Consider the following 14,639-nt stretch of genomic DNA (forward strand, 5'->3'; position numbering starts at 1 on the left):
TCTTTTAATGTGGATGCTGCTAGATCCTGTGTTATCCTTATTGTGGATCCTCCATATCTGAATTGTTTTTTTCTAGCAGCTTCCAATATCTTTTCCTTTGTCTGATGGTTCTTGAACTTGGCCACTATATTTCTTGGCGTTTTGATTTTAGGGTCCCTTTCAGTAGGTGATCGATGAATTTTCTCAATGTCTATTTTACCCTCTGTTTCCAAAACGTCTGGGCAGTTCTCTTTGATAATTTCCTCGAAAATGGTGTCCAAGCTCTTTTTTTCCTCCCATTTTTCAGGGAGTCCGATTATTCTCAAATTGTCTCTCCTGGATCTGTTTTCCAGGTCTGTTGTCTTTCTGGTAAGGTACTTGACAGTCTTTTCAATTGTTTCATTTCTCTGGTTTTGCTTGACTCCCTCTTGGTTTCTCCTTGAGTCATTCATTTCTACTTGTTCCAGTCTAATTTTCAATGATGTATTTTCTTCACTCACTTCAACGTCTCTTTTGAGTTTTTTCATGGTCTGAGCCCAATTCTTATTTTTCTTGGAGGCATTGGATGTAGGAGCTTTGACTTTGTTATCATCTTCAGAGTGTGTGTTTTGATCCTCCTTGTCACCATAATAACTTTCAATGCTCAGAAACCTTTTTTTTTTTGTTTTCTGCTCATTTTCCTAGCTCATCACTCTGCTTTTAACTCTTTGTTAGAGTAGGGCTCTGTTTCTAGGGTGGAGGGTGCATGGTCCCAAGCTTCTGGGGTTTTGTGCAGCTGTTTTCAGAAATCCTAGGAATCTGACCACAGGCATTGTTTTCTGCCCTGGAGTTGTTAAGTGTGCCCCTCCCCTCTGTTGCTGTCAGATCTGGTGTTCTGATCAGGACTGGGGCTCCGCTGACTGGGACTGGGCTGGGACTGCATACCAGACTCTCACCCCATTGCTGCAGATTCTCTCCACCGACCTTCTGAGTCCTCTCTGGTGCCCCTGGGCTGAGGGGTCCATAAACCTCCAGCATTGCTGCTGATTCAGAGGTCCTATCTCACTGATACTGGCATCTAGGAGGGAGTTGGGGCTGGGGCTGATCTGCACTGGGATTGTATTTTGAGGTGCCACTCTGACTCCACACACCTTTTCTGCTGACCTTCCTTCTTTGTTTTCTCTGGACTGAGAGGTCTGGAAATCACCAGTACTGCTGCTGATTCAGAAGTTGGTTTGGGCCAAGGCTGAGATTGAGTCTGGGGCTGTGTTGGTATACCCTGTCCCAAGATTTCACACTTGATTTCCACCCTGATGTAACCTTTTTCTGCTGAGCTTCTAAGCTGTCTTCACCAGGGAAATATTATACACTGTCTTTTGGGGTGCTCTAAAATTTGCTCAGAGTCATTATTTAAAGGAATTTGGAGCAGTTTGGGGGAGAAGTTGAGCAAGTTCCTGCCTTTACTCTGCCATCTTGGTTCTGCCTGGGAATCATATTTTTTTGATAACTGATTATTAAACATTTATAAGCATACTCCTACATCAAAGTTCTTTACTAGACTTTTTCCTTTTGAAAATGTGTAAAAGCACAAGAACAAAACCCCCCCAAATAAAACACTAAGATTTCAGGAAAATTAATGATGGTAACAAAACTTAAAACAAAAACAACAAAAAAACCACTTTTTTTTACATAGGGGTAGCAAGGTGGCACAGTGAATACACTGCTGGACCTGAAGTTGGGAAGAATCTTTCTGAATTAAAATCCCACTTTCAGACACTAACTAGCTGAAAAAATGGGCAAGTCCCTTAAACTTCTTCTTCTCAGTTTTCTCATCAGCAAAATGATCTGGAAAAGGAAATTGCAAACCATTCAGTATCTTTGCCAAGAAAACCCTAAAAGGGATACAGGAATAACTAAAAATGACAGAACAACAACAAACCTTATTATTATTTTCCTCATCCTATAGCCCACCTAATAACAATAGCTTCTTCCATTCTGAAAGGATTAGTTCTCTTTGAGAACATTTGAGGGGAGTTGCCAGGAAAAGGGGTAGTTATTGAGTAACCCTTGCTCCATTTGATGGAATAGAATATTAATTCCAAACTGCATTTCAACATTGTGACCTCATTTTTATTCAAAATGCCTGGAAATGTTACCTCAAATTAACATGGAATGGAGTGATGTTTGAATACATGGAGGCATTACTATGTCTTTTTGGGCACTTCTCTCTCCAAGCTAGAGATGCATACATTTAGAATAATGTTACATTAATAAAAAATTATTCCTGGAAGATTTATGACTAAAACTCATAGTACAGATTTACACACATACACACACACACATACTCCTGTGTGTATCTATTTATCAATCTATATGTGTATATATATGTGTGTGTGTGTGTGTGTGTTTGTATGTGTATATACATATATATTGACAAGAGGGACATGATCAGCTTTGTCCTCTAGAAAAATCATTTTGGCAAGTGTATGGAGAATGAATTAGAAAGATAGATTGGACTGGAGTCAGGGAGACCAATTAGAAGGCTACTGCCATTGTCCTGATGAGCAGCATTGAGGTCTTGAACTAGAATGGTGGTCATGTGAGTAGAGAAGGAGATATGTGAGAAGATACTGTAAAATTGGAATTAACATATTTGATCAGTTATGTAGGGTGAGAGAAAGCATGGAGTCAAACACAATGCTGAGACTTTGAAATTAGGTGACTTGAAGGATACTGGATGTGTCTGTTGGTAAATCAGGAAGAAGGATGGGTTGGGGTTTTTTTTTTGACCTGTTGAGTTTGGGATGTGTATGAGACATATGTTCTGAAACAGCTGGTGAAAAAGAGGTGGATTTCAGGAAAGTAACTTGCCTGGGTGAAATGATGGAGGAAGGACTGAACTCACATCTTCTGGCTGTAAATTTATCACCTTTTTCACTGTATCCTACTGCTTCAGTGAGATCCATGACTAATCCAAAGAGATTCATCTAAAACTTTAAGTGGGCAAGAATGAATAGCTGAAGAATACTTATTGACTATATGAATATAGTTGAAATACATAAAATTATGTCACTACATATTCCTTAGATAGCCAAGCTAATGGACAGTGAACAAGGGCCAGTAAGTCACTTAGTAAGTATTTATTGAGCTCTTATTATGTGCTGAGGCACTGAGCCAAGCACTGGGGATACAAAAAAAGTCAAAAGATGGTCCCCACTAAGAGGTAGCTAGATGATGCAGTGGATAGAGCACCGACCCTAAAGTCAGGAGGACCTGAGTTCAAATGTGGCCTCCAATATTTAACATGTAATAGCTGTGTGACCTTGGGCAAGTCACTTAACCCAAATTGCCTCACAAAAAAAGACAGTCCCCACTTTCAGGGAACTCACCATCTAATGGGGAAAGAAGAGATAACATGTAAAAATGCATGCATAAATAAGCTATACACAAGATAAAAAGGAAATAATTAAAAGAGAGAAAAGCATTAGATTTTAGAGGGATTGGAAAAGTCTTCCTGTAGAAGGTGGGATTTTAGTTGGAACATTTAGCTGGGGAAGCCAGGAGGTTGAGATCAGAAGGGAGAATATTCCAATTATGGGGGAAAGTCAGAGAAAATGCTGAATTGAGAGACGGCCTGACATTTTTAAAAAAATTTTTTTTTTTTTTTTTAAGAGAACAGCAAGAAGGACATTGTTACCAAATCAAAGAGTATGCGGTAGAGTTTAGGATTTAAGGAGACTGTGTGTGTGTGTGTGTGTGTGTGTGCAATGTCTATAAAGGCTTTTGAACTCCAAAGCATTTATGTTTAATTCTGGAAGTCATAGGGAGCTATTGGGGTTTGTTGAATAGAATTCATTGACATGGTTGAACCTATAATTTAGGAAAATTACTGGCAGCTGAAATGAAGAATAAAATGAATAGAGAGAGACTTGTGTCAGGAAGATCAACCAGCAGGCTATTACTATAATCCAATTGTCAATTAATAGTCTAGTACTTAAGGAGATGAAGGTCTACACCAGAGTAGGATCAATATCAGAGGAGTGAAGACATTGAATCTGAGAAATGCTGCAAAGGTGAAATAAATAGGGTTTAGCAACAGATTGATTATGAAGGATCAACGATAGTGAGGGATTGGGATGACATCCAGGTTGTAAGCCTAGGATCCTACTGGGAAGATAATGATATCCTCGATAGTAATAGTGTAGTTTGGAAGTGGAGAGGATTTAGAGGGAGAGATAATGACTTCAGTTTTAGACATGTTGAATTTAAGATATTTACTGAACATACATTGGGAGATGTCTGGTAGGCAGTTAAAAATGTGAGAAAGCAGGTCAGCAGAATGATCTGGGATATATAAATAGATTGGAGAGTTATCTACATAGAAATGATAACTGACCTTTTGGGATTAATAAAATCAGATGAAATGGTATAGAAGGAAAAGAGAAGAGGGTCTGAGACCAAGCCCTATGGGTATGATCTAGAAGAAGATTCAGATGAAGATTCTGAGGAGCAATCAGAAAATAGAACTAGGGGAAAATTATGTCCTGAAAAGCTGGGGAGAAGAGAGTAAAAGAGAAAATATTATCAAAGGCTGTAAAGAGATCAAGAAGGATGAGAATCTAGAAAAGACCACTGACTTTGGAAATTAAGAAATGATTGGTAAGTTTGGAAAGAGTAGTTTTAGTTTAATGATGAGGTCAGAAGCTAGGGTGTAGAGAGAGTAAGGGTAAGGAAGTAGAGGCACTCATTGTAGATTTTATCATAGCTTTCTCAAAGGAGATTCAAAAGATAGATAGTAGATAGCATTATAATCATCAAGGGAGAGGTTTTTGAGGAAGACAATCATGTTTGTAGTCAGGAAAAATTCAAAGAAAAATGCAGACTATATAACATAGCACTAGGTACTATGATAATTTCTGGAGATACAAATATGAAAAAAAGGTCCTGCCCTCAAGGACAGGGTAAGACAACACACAAAAGGAAGCCGAAAAGTGGGAATCAATTGGAAGAGATGGTACCTGGTTTTGGAGCATGATGGAAAAGGCCAAAAGAATGAAGTTGGGTAGCTATGAAAGCTTGTATTAAGAAGGGCAAGACAGCACAAAGTAACTTATCCTGGAAATGGTAGAATCTTTATTGGATTATTTTATTTTGGGTACCACATTTTAGAAATGGCATTGTCAATTTGCATTCAGAGAAGACAATCCAAAATATGAGGAACTTGGAGATCACACCACTGGATGAAGAAGTTAGTGATTTTTTAGTCTTGTTCTGTTAAATCCTCTAGTTCATAGTCCCAATTCTCTCCTCCTTTTACCAGTCTCTAAAGATGTGGCCCTCCTCAGTCCCAAAATCAGCTTCTTTACTTGTATCTCTGATCTCAACCCCTTCTACTTTCTTTTACACATTGCCTGCACAATTATCTTCCTATTCTTTTTAAATCTTAAATCACTTCACTAGTTCCTTCCCTTTTGCCCACAAAATTACTCTTAGAGTAATTACCTTTGTTAGATAAGAATACTTTTGGAGGTTTGGTCAAATAAAAAGAATTAATATAAAATGGAAGGAACTGCCCCAGAATTAGAGAGATTCTACGGTCTGGAAGAAAAGAGTTTGGTGTAAGTGTAGTAGTGTTCTAGTACAAAGCTTCTTAAACTTAAAGTCACAACCCTATATGGGGTCATGTAACTAAATGTGAGGGTTATTAAATTATGATTTATTATTGGTAAATGTTTGATTTGTATACCTACTTTTATATACATAAAATTTCTTGGGTGAAAAGAGGCTGTGAATGGAAAATGTTTAATAAACCCTTTTCTGGTACATTTCTTAGAAGGGGAAGGAGACAATGAAGTGGGTCATTGGCCCTATATTTTGGAGATGATCTCAGCCAAGAGCAGCTGAGGGAAAGGCTCTAAAGTGAGAGTGGTTTCTGCTGCTTACAAGATGCCCAGACCTGCCAACTACTAACTCATAGAAAATAGGGGAAAACTGATTGCTGAGAAAGGAGCTTAGATCGTGCATTGCTCCCCTGCTGAGTTGACTAGGACAAGCTGATTTTGCATTTGTTGCTAGGAGCTTAAATGACTGGAGGTAAGTATTGCTTCCTGAAAGCTTACTAGAGAAAAAAACATTGCTATTGGGAGCTGACCAGAGGAAAAAAATACTCTGATGCGTAACAAAAAAGACCTATTTTGCCCTTTACAATTACCTCTTGCTTCAGAGGAAAAAATGTTTCAGACTCCAGCCAAGAAGAAGGATCTAAATGGGTCTAAAGATCTCAGGTTAAAGAAACTGCTTTTTCTAAAAGACCATCATACTGCCCTAGAACACAACCAGTAACCAGTTTGAATAGCACATCCAGCAGAGAAGTGCCTTCATCCTACTACCGATTAGTTAGAAATATTATTCTTTAAAAAGAGCATGATGGTCTGAAGTCTACAATTATGAGCTGCTGAGACATTGGTTTTCTACTCATTTTCTATTAGGTTTCTTTAAGTTTGGTCTCACTTTTCTATTGATGCCATATACATTGGTGGGAAAATGATCCAGATTTATTGGAGCATTGTGTTATATTATTGCATTATTTGTAATAATTAAGATTTAATGGTGTCATCTTGGAAAATTTGCTTAAATAGGACACACAGGATCAGGATACAGTAACTACAGACTTGAGTAGTAGATATATTTTCTCCTCACACCAATGTCAGTCTGTAGGATCCAGAAAGTGAGTTGTAGTGGCAGTATTAATTTCATTCAGTCAGTTCAGTTGTGTCTGACTCTCCATGATTCTATTTTGTTGTTGTTGTTGTTGTTGTTTCATTGGAAAAGTTACTGGAGTAACTTAAGCCCATTTTACAAATAAGGAACTGAGGTAAATGGAGTCAAGTGACTTGCCCAGAGTCACACAGTCACTGTCATTTGGGAACTCAATCTGACAGCATGAATCTAAATTAGGTAAGTAAATCAGCCTAATAATCCCACTGGGGAGGATAGTGGCTCATAACTTGTGGCTGTGCCATGCCATTGCTTGATATAAAAATATTAATAATTAGAATTGTCCAAAAGTAGGTTCTTCACATTGGGAAAGTTTTCAGCTGAAGCTCAATGTTTACTTGTTGGGAAAGTTGTAGATTGGATTGCTGTCCAGTATAGGTTGGACCATGTGACTTCTGAAAGACCCTTTCAATTTAGAGTTCCTGTGATTCTCTCATTCATTTTATTGGTGCAGGATGATGTTAAGTTCAAGATCATTAAGAATTTGAAATTACCATATGATAAAATTAAGAGCAACTACTTAGTGAAAATATAGAGATTTTTTTTTTGTAAAGAAGTATGTAGCTAATCTTATTAAGGAAAAAGCAGTACCTCATGGGAGTGAAAACATACTTAAGATTAATGTACAGCATTTTATAAATAGGACAAAGATTCATTTATTTCTAGAACACAGTGCAATCACCTGCTAGGTGCTCAAATATATTTTGATCTTATTCAGAATATTGAGGTTTTCCATCCAAAATGTTTACAAATTGATTGATAAATAGTATGCCATTTGTCATGGATAAGTAAATATAGGACATTTAATAGAGTCTTTTGATAGCTGAAAAATTCATTGAAAAGGTCCGGGATAAATTTAGTGCCTTAGACTGAAAAATAGATTAAAAGACTAAAACTAATGAAATCATTTTATAAAGTTAGTGGTCCAGAAAAGGCAACTTAATTTTGTAATGGTTCTTATGTCATAGACAACAGGATGCACTGGAGAAAATTTCAAAAAAGACATACAGAAGCTAGAGATGTATGAAATTAATAAAAACACAATTCAGCTTCAAAAATGCAAATGAATGCAGCTGGATGAAAACAATTAGAAAAACACATTGTTGGTGTTTAGAGAAATCAGGAATCCAATGTTGTTGAAGAGCATCTAGTCCAGTGATAGAAAAAACTGTCAGCTCAGGTAAAGAAAACCACAGAGATGCTTGAGGCAGCATTAAAAGCTAGAGAGGGTTCTGAGCATGTTGAGAATGATGATCTGTATCAATGGTTGACAGGAACAACATTTCCATCTTTGTAGAAACACAATTTGTAGAACTACTCCCATTGCTTTGATCTCTATAACCAGAAATTATATAAAGCATCTTAAAAGCTGGCATCAATAGTCCAGAAATTTTCCCCCAGGCCAAGTTTTTTAGTTCCCTAAGCTATTTTATCAATGTGATTTGCTCTTTTTCTTTAAAAAAAATTTGATATGCCATGGATGTGGAAAGCAAAATAGAATGGCAATAGAAAAATTCTTTTTTCTTCATATATGTAATTCAGGATCGGAAAAAAGAAATGATTATGAGTACAAGGCTCTCTCTTGAGATATGGAAGACAATTCTCCCTTTGAATTGGCAATAGGTAAAACAGATGGAATGGAGAAGAAACCATTATCTTTTTATCTTTTTCAAAGAACATTAGCAGCTTAGAGGATTCTAAGGTTAGCCTTGGGGTTCCCTGTGTTGGAATGAGGCAGGTTCACAGAAGAATAATTATAATGCCAAAGGAATTGGAAAAAGTTATTATTCATTTCATAATTATGTCAGTTACTGAGATTAAGCATAGGAGATACAAAACACACATATGCACATATGGACACCCTCCTTGTAACCCATGTACAAGTAGCTTATACTATTTTTATCTGTTCGGTAAGGGAGACAGGGATAAACATATGTATTTAGGCAAATACTATGTTTATATATGTTTCTACACATGTATATGTTTGCATAAACATATATACATACATAAACACTATTTGTACATCCATTTGTATGTTTATATGTATTGTGTAGGTATATACATACATGAGTAGTATATGTATAAATGTATAATACATGTGTGTGCATATATACAATGCACATTATAGACATGTAATATATATATATGTACATAAATACAACATGTGTAGCCATATATACATATATATTTCTATATTCGTCTGTCTGTCTGTCTATCATCTATCTGTCACTTTGGGGCTTATTTCTCCAATATTGTCAAGTTGGATCCCCAACAGGATCATTTCTGCTTTCAGGTTCTAAGGTAACCTAGGTAGCTATTCTCCCAAAAGGAAAGCATATAAGACCTCACTACTTTGCTTTCTAATAATCAACTAACAGACTCAATCACTTTTTAGAAAATAATGTACTCAAAGAGAATTGCAAGAACAGCAGTTACAAATTATTTCCCCTCAGATCTGGGGAGTATTTTTCTGCAAATATGCAGTGTTCGTGGTGAAGAGTTGGACAAAGTAAAATGTTACTAAGTCATATGGGTAGGAAGTTTATGGGACAATCCACACCTGGAAACTCACAACTGACTCTGGAAAAGTCAGATAATGTGCTGAGTCAGTTTGGGGAAATCCATTTATAAAATGTTGTTTTTAATCTTGAATACCATTATGCAGTTACCTAAGATGATGGGGTGTATGCACCCTAAAAAATCCCATCTCCTCATTTGAATTGTGAGGCAATAAAAATACTTAGTGAGGAGTGGAGGCAGCGTTAATTCAGCCTTCTCACAATTGTGTGATCTAATCAAAATATTTTTTCTCTTATAAGAAAGATGTTTACAGCAGTCTATAAAAATAGTATACAAATGGCTGGTGCACCAACCATGTTATTTTGGTGAATTTATTCCTTTTATCTTACTTTCTCAGTTTGTCTAAGTTGATCAGGATGAGGCTCTTAACTCTAATAAGATCTTGATTTTTTTTTTTTTTCTCTCTGGAGAGTCCTCACAAAGTTCAGTGAGGATTAGGTTGTCAGTCTCCTTGGTGGATGGATACTTCTGATGCTTAGCTCCTCACAGAGTATGGTATCTCCTTGGGATGGGTGGGATGCTTACTTCACTCTATAAAAATAGGATACAAATGGATTCATGGCCATTTTCTTCTCCAGATCATTTTATAGCTGAGGAAATAAAATCAAATAGAATTAAGTGACTTGCCCTGATTACATAACTAGTAAGTATTTGAGGTCAGATTTGAAAGATGAGTCTTCCAGGATCAGCCCCTCTATTTACTGTACCACCTTGTTGCCTCTACATTACCCATAGAATTTCTTCCATAACTAATTTTGGCATATTATTGATAAATAAGCAGCTATTAAGGATTCTCTTAGTACCAGGCATTATGCTAAATATTGAAGATTTGAAGACAAAAAAATGAAATAATTCTTGTGTTTATGGAACTTATGTTCCATGTGGAGAAAAAATATGTAAAGAAATATATATAAACAAAATTAATGACCAATAATTTCAGTGAGAAGGTAGTTAGTTCTTGAACTGATCTTTGAAGGAAACTGGGGATTCTTAAAGTCAGAGGTGAGGACAAAAAGCTTCCCAGAAATGGGGACCAATCAGTGTAAAGACAAAGAGAAGGTAGATAAGAGCATCGCTTACAAGGTATTATAAAAGGATTTTAGTTTGAGAGTATGGGGAACATCTCAGGCTTCACTCAGAAGCCTAGCTAGAATGTAAGCTTCTTGAAGGAAGGAGGTTTCTTATTTATATTGTATCCCTAACACCTGACTCACTGTCCAGCACAAAGTAGATACTTGACAAATATTTATTAAATTATTGATTTAGACAACACACTTTATTTTTTTCTGGATCACAGTCAATTAGAAGGAACAGATTAGGAACAAAGAAAGGACTATTAAAGGAGGCAGATTAAGCAGTAGTAGTAATGGAGGAGAAAGAAAAGCAACGAAAAACAGACAGTAATTGTAAAAGCACAACAATCTGGAGCCACTTATTGGAGTGATAAATAGATCCTATGGACTTTACTAACTCTGCAAGTAGTATGGCATATTATATTACAGCATAGTATAATTACTGAAATTCATAATGTGAACCTGGAGTTATCAAGAAAAAGTTAAATTAAATTCAAAATTGTCTTTCAGACATCTAGATGTGTAATACTATAAGTCTAGGTAGGATTAGGTTCTCCTACAAGGGAAAATATTTGGTGTCAAAAGTACACTCCTCAATATTTGGTGAGCCCCACCTTCTGGTATAGTAGATTATACAATGTTACTGAAAATCCTACTTTGACATACTCTAATAAAGAAAAGCATTTAGCATCATTGGGAAGTTGTCAGCCTAATCCCTTTTTCTTAGAACGTGTTTAAACAATATATCTATGCTTATTTTTTTACAAGAAATTTCTTTTTCCTTCTTAAAATTCTTTTTTCAAAAGGAGCAGGAAGAAAAGTAAATAGAATGCTGTTGATTAAGTGGAAAATGTGGGAAAGTGCTACAGATGTAGAATGGTACATGGCCTTTCAGATGATTATTAATTTTACTTAATTTTGTTTTGTTAAAAGCCAGGAATAAGGACAATCTCTAACTGTTTGTAATGCAAAAACAAAACCTATTAGTAAAACTTAAAAAAATATAGCAAATAGTAATAATGAAAATAATGATGTTGCATTTTCATATGATGGTTTTATTACTTGTTATTTCTTGACTCTAGCTCCTTTTGATTCTGAAATCTCAACTCTGTCTCTGAGAGATGTTTTCAGGAAGTCAGCATTATCTAGAGACTTTTTTCTAGGATGCTTGGTTTCAGAATTCCTTTGCTTGTGTGATTTCTTCTTTGTTACTCCAATAGTGTTGTAGTCTTTGTATCACAAACTTCCACCTCTCTGAGGTCCCCAAAGTTTTTTCTTTCTTGGGTCATAGAGATTCTTGGAATGATCATGAATAGGGAGGAGTTTTAGGGCAGATAAAGCTTATCTCCAGGGAATCTGATCAGGTTCTCCTTAAACATTTTAGCTCTGGTCCTCTCAGCTCTGTCTGGTTTTGTTTTGTTTTGTTTTTTTCTGATAAGGGTTAAGAGTTTTGACTCAAGTAAAGGAACTAAGAAGTATTAAAGCAATCATTCCTGATATGGACCAATCAGGGCAAGGGTTCTTCTTCATACCTCACTAGGAAAACTTTATCAAAATCAGAACAACGTTTCAAATTAGGATTAATGAAGATGTTTATATTTTATATAGGAAGACATATTCAATCAAGCCTCAAACAAAGTTAATGTGGACCAGTCTTCTGTTCACATAATCCATTTATAGAAATTTAGGAGTAAAGAGAGCTATTCATTTTCTCTTTTTAAAAGACAAAGAACCAAAATTACTCTGGAGCCATAAAGTATCAAATCAAACAGTAGCAACTGCTTAGGAGAAGAAGCAAAAAATTTTTGGCCAAAGAAAAAAGGGATGATTTATGTCTTTGTTTTGTATCAAAGGGCCAGAGGCATGATCAGGAAATAGGAGACAAGGTTCTAGAAAGTAAAGGATTTTGTAGAGTTGAACAGGTTCATAAATAAGTGAATTTTCAAACCATTTCAAGAATATAAATGCTAGAAAGGCAAGGAGAGACTGATATCAGGCTGTAGGCAGAGATAGTTGGCTCAAGTGAACCTCAATGACAATAAAACAACAACAGCAAACGGTGATGAAAGGGGAGAAAGTCTTCATTGTCTTGCAAGTCTACTGCTCCGGCATTGCATATTTCTCTGGATAACTAAGAAACCGCTAATGAATTTAATATTTCAAATAAATATTTTTTCTTTAATCATATTTTATAAAAAATATTTTAAATCAAATACATCATTAAAAAATACAGAGGGAGCTTGATGTGCTGAATGGAGGGTCAATCATCAATAAGGAATATCAGGTTTCATGTTCTGCCTGTGATAACAAGTTAATCAGTCAACCTTTTAGTATCTCAGAAATCTCTTTTAAGCTCTATAGAGATACTGGCATTCTACATGATTGGTCAGAATTTCTATAGTGGTGAGTTCTACATAGTAATAAAATCACAAGTTTCTTTCTCCTCTCCTAAACCAAAACAAACTAAAATACACAGAGAAGACCTTCAAAATGTAAAAAGATAATAGAATAAATCAAAATGTGAATTCTATATTTTAAGAGACAGACATGAAATACCCCCAATTTAGCTAAAAGGCATCTGGATTTTACTTACAAATAATTTCATTCCAAAATAAATTAGTGTTCAAATGTGTTTTGGTGGATGGAAAACTGAATTCAACAAAACCTATCTATAATTAAATATCAAGCAAGAGGCCAAAAGAACAATTTTACTGACATTCTGTGCATACCCTGAATTAAGCTCAAATGTGTCACCCTGATGGATGCACGATTTAATTGGCTTGGATGCTCCTTCTGAAAATTCACATGACACCCCTCTCCTTCTACCATCTATACTGTGTGATGCTATAATTAAAGACTGTATAGTACTGCATAGTCTTTTTCAGTTTATCATTTACATTTACTAAAACATTGCATATTATCATCATTCATGTTACTTTAAGATGTTGGTTTCTGCAATGTATTATGGAATTTCTAATCAGGTGCAATTTATAGGTTTAAATTCAGTTAAATTCAATTAAATTTGTTAAATGATTATTATGATAAGTTATGCTATGCATTGCCCAACAAGTATGTGTAGTGAGAGTGGTAAAGAAAAATCCCTCTTCTCCAGGAGTTTCCATTTTGTAAGGGGAGGTATAGTAAGCAGGATCAGGGAACCTGAGAACTGAGATAAGAAGCTATAGTGGAGATGACTTGTGAGATCTTTGGAGGAAGGAATAGAAACAATTTTGTCCTTGGAATATATTATAGACCACAGGCATAGAAAGGAAATAGCTGAGGGTTTTAGGAAATAGATCAGAAGTCTGACAAATAAGCACGATAAATGATAATGATGGTGTACTCCTCCCTCTGACACTATCTATAAGACCATGGCAAAATCATTTAATCTCTCTGAGTTTGAGTCGTTTTCTATAAAATGGATGTGAGAATATATGAAGTATCTGTATATCCCAGGGTCATTCAGGGGCTCCAGTGAGGTAATGCATGTAAATTTTGCCAACTTTGAAGAAAATATTAGTTATTATTATATGACAATATTATCATCTTCATTTTTTAGAAAGTAGGATGGAGGCACATCAATTTCTGTTTCTAAGTGGTTGCCAGTATTATTAACTCCTATTTTTATGGTGTTTCAAGTCACTAGATGTATTGCTCATAGAGAAAAAACCTTGTTCAAGGACAGAGCTGTTAATTGGTTTGGGATGTGAGCCCTGAACCAAGTTTTTTTCAGTACCATATTAAGGACCCATTTATATTATGGGGAAAGAACTTAGAAACTTAGGAGCTAGACTAAGTGAAATCTAAGGTCCCTTCCAGGTTTGATTTTTTGTAAATTTTAAAAATTTTCCTTGTATTCCTAGCACCCATTATCGCTCAAAAGGTAATCAAACATGTACAAGTAAGTTGTAACAGATTACAATTAAGTAATTACATAGGATGTACAGAGTCAAGGGGCAGCTAGGTGATATAATGAATAGACCACTGGGCTTGGAATCAGGAAGACATCTTCAATAAGTTCAAATATGGCCTTAGACACTTAATTGCTTAGACAAGTTACTTGAACCTATTTGTCACAGTTTCCCCATCTGTAAAATAAGTTGGAGAAGGAAACAGCAAACCACTTTAATATCTTTGCCAATAAAACCCCAAAATAGGATCACAAAGAGTTGGACATGACTGAAATGACTGAAACAACAATAAAAAACAACAGTATGGAAATTGTTATAAGAAATTTTGAGTGGAAAGCAA

At 35.7% G+C, this 14,639-nt stretch overlaps 1 protein-coding gene and 1 long non-coding RNA gene across 4 annotated transcripts in view; one reads left to right on the forward strand and one right to left on the reverse strand.

Annotated features, from left to right (window-relative positions):
• Positions 1-14,639, forward strand: part of LOC141549359 (uncharacterized) — a 103,197-nt gene that overhangs the window by 44,861 nt on the left and 43,697 nt on the right. For 2 of the 3 annotated variants that reach the window (XR_012484338.1, XR_012484337.1), the window contains 2 exons: positions 5,792-6,051; positions 6,790-6,915. This is a non-coding gene — a long non-coding RNA (uncharacterized LOC141549359). The remainder of the gene's footprint in view (positions 1-5,791; positions 6,052-6,789; positions 6,916-14,639) is intronic. The other variant, XR_012484339.1, reaches the window with a different exon arrangement.
• CPA6 (carboxypeptidase A6) overlaps positions 1-14,639 on the reverse strand; it is a 364,131-nt gene that overhangs the window by 30,652 nt on the left and 318,840 nt on the right. The window lies entirely within an intron of this gene.

This window comes from Sminthopsis crassicaudata, chromosome 1 (assembly GCF_048593235.1).
Source record: "Sminthopsis crassicaudata isolate SCR6 chromosome 1, ASM4859323v1, whole genome shotgun sequence".
Taxonomy (NCBI): domain Eukaryota; kingdom Metazoa; phylum Chordata; class Mammalia; order Dasyuromorphia; family Dasyuridae; genus Sminthopsis; species Sminthopsis crassicaudata.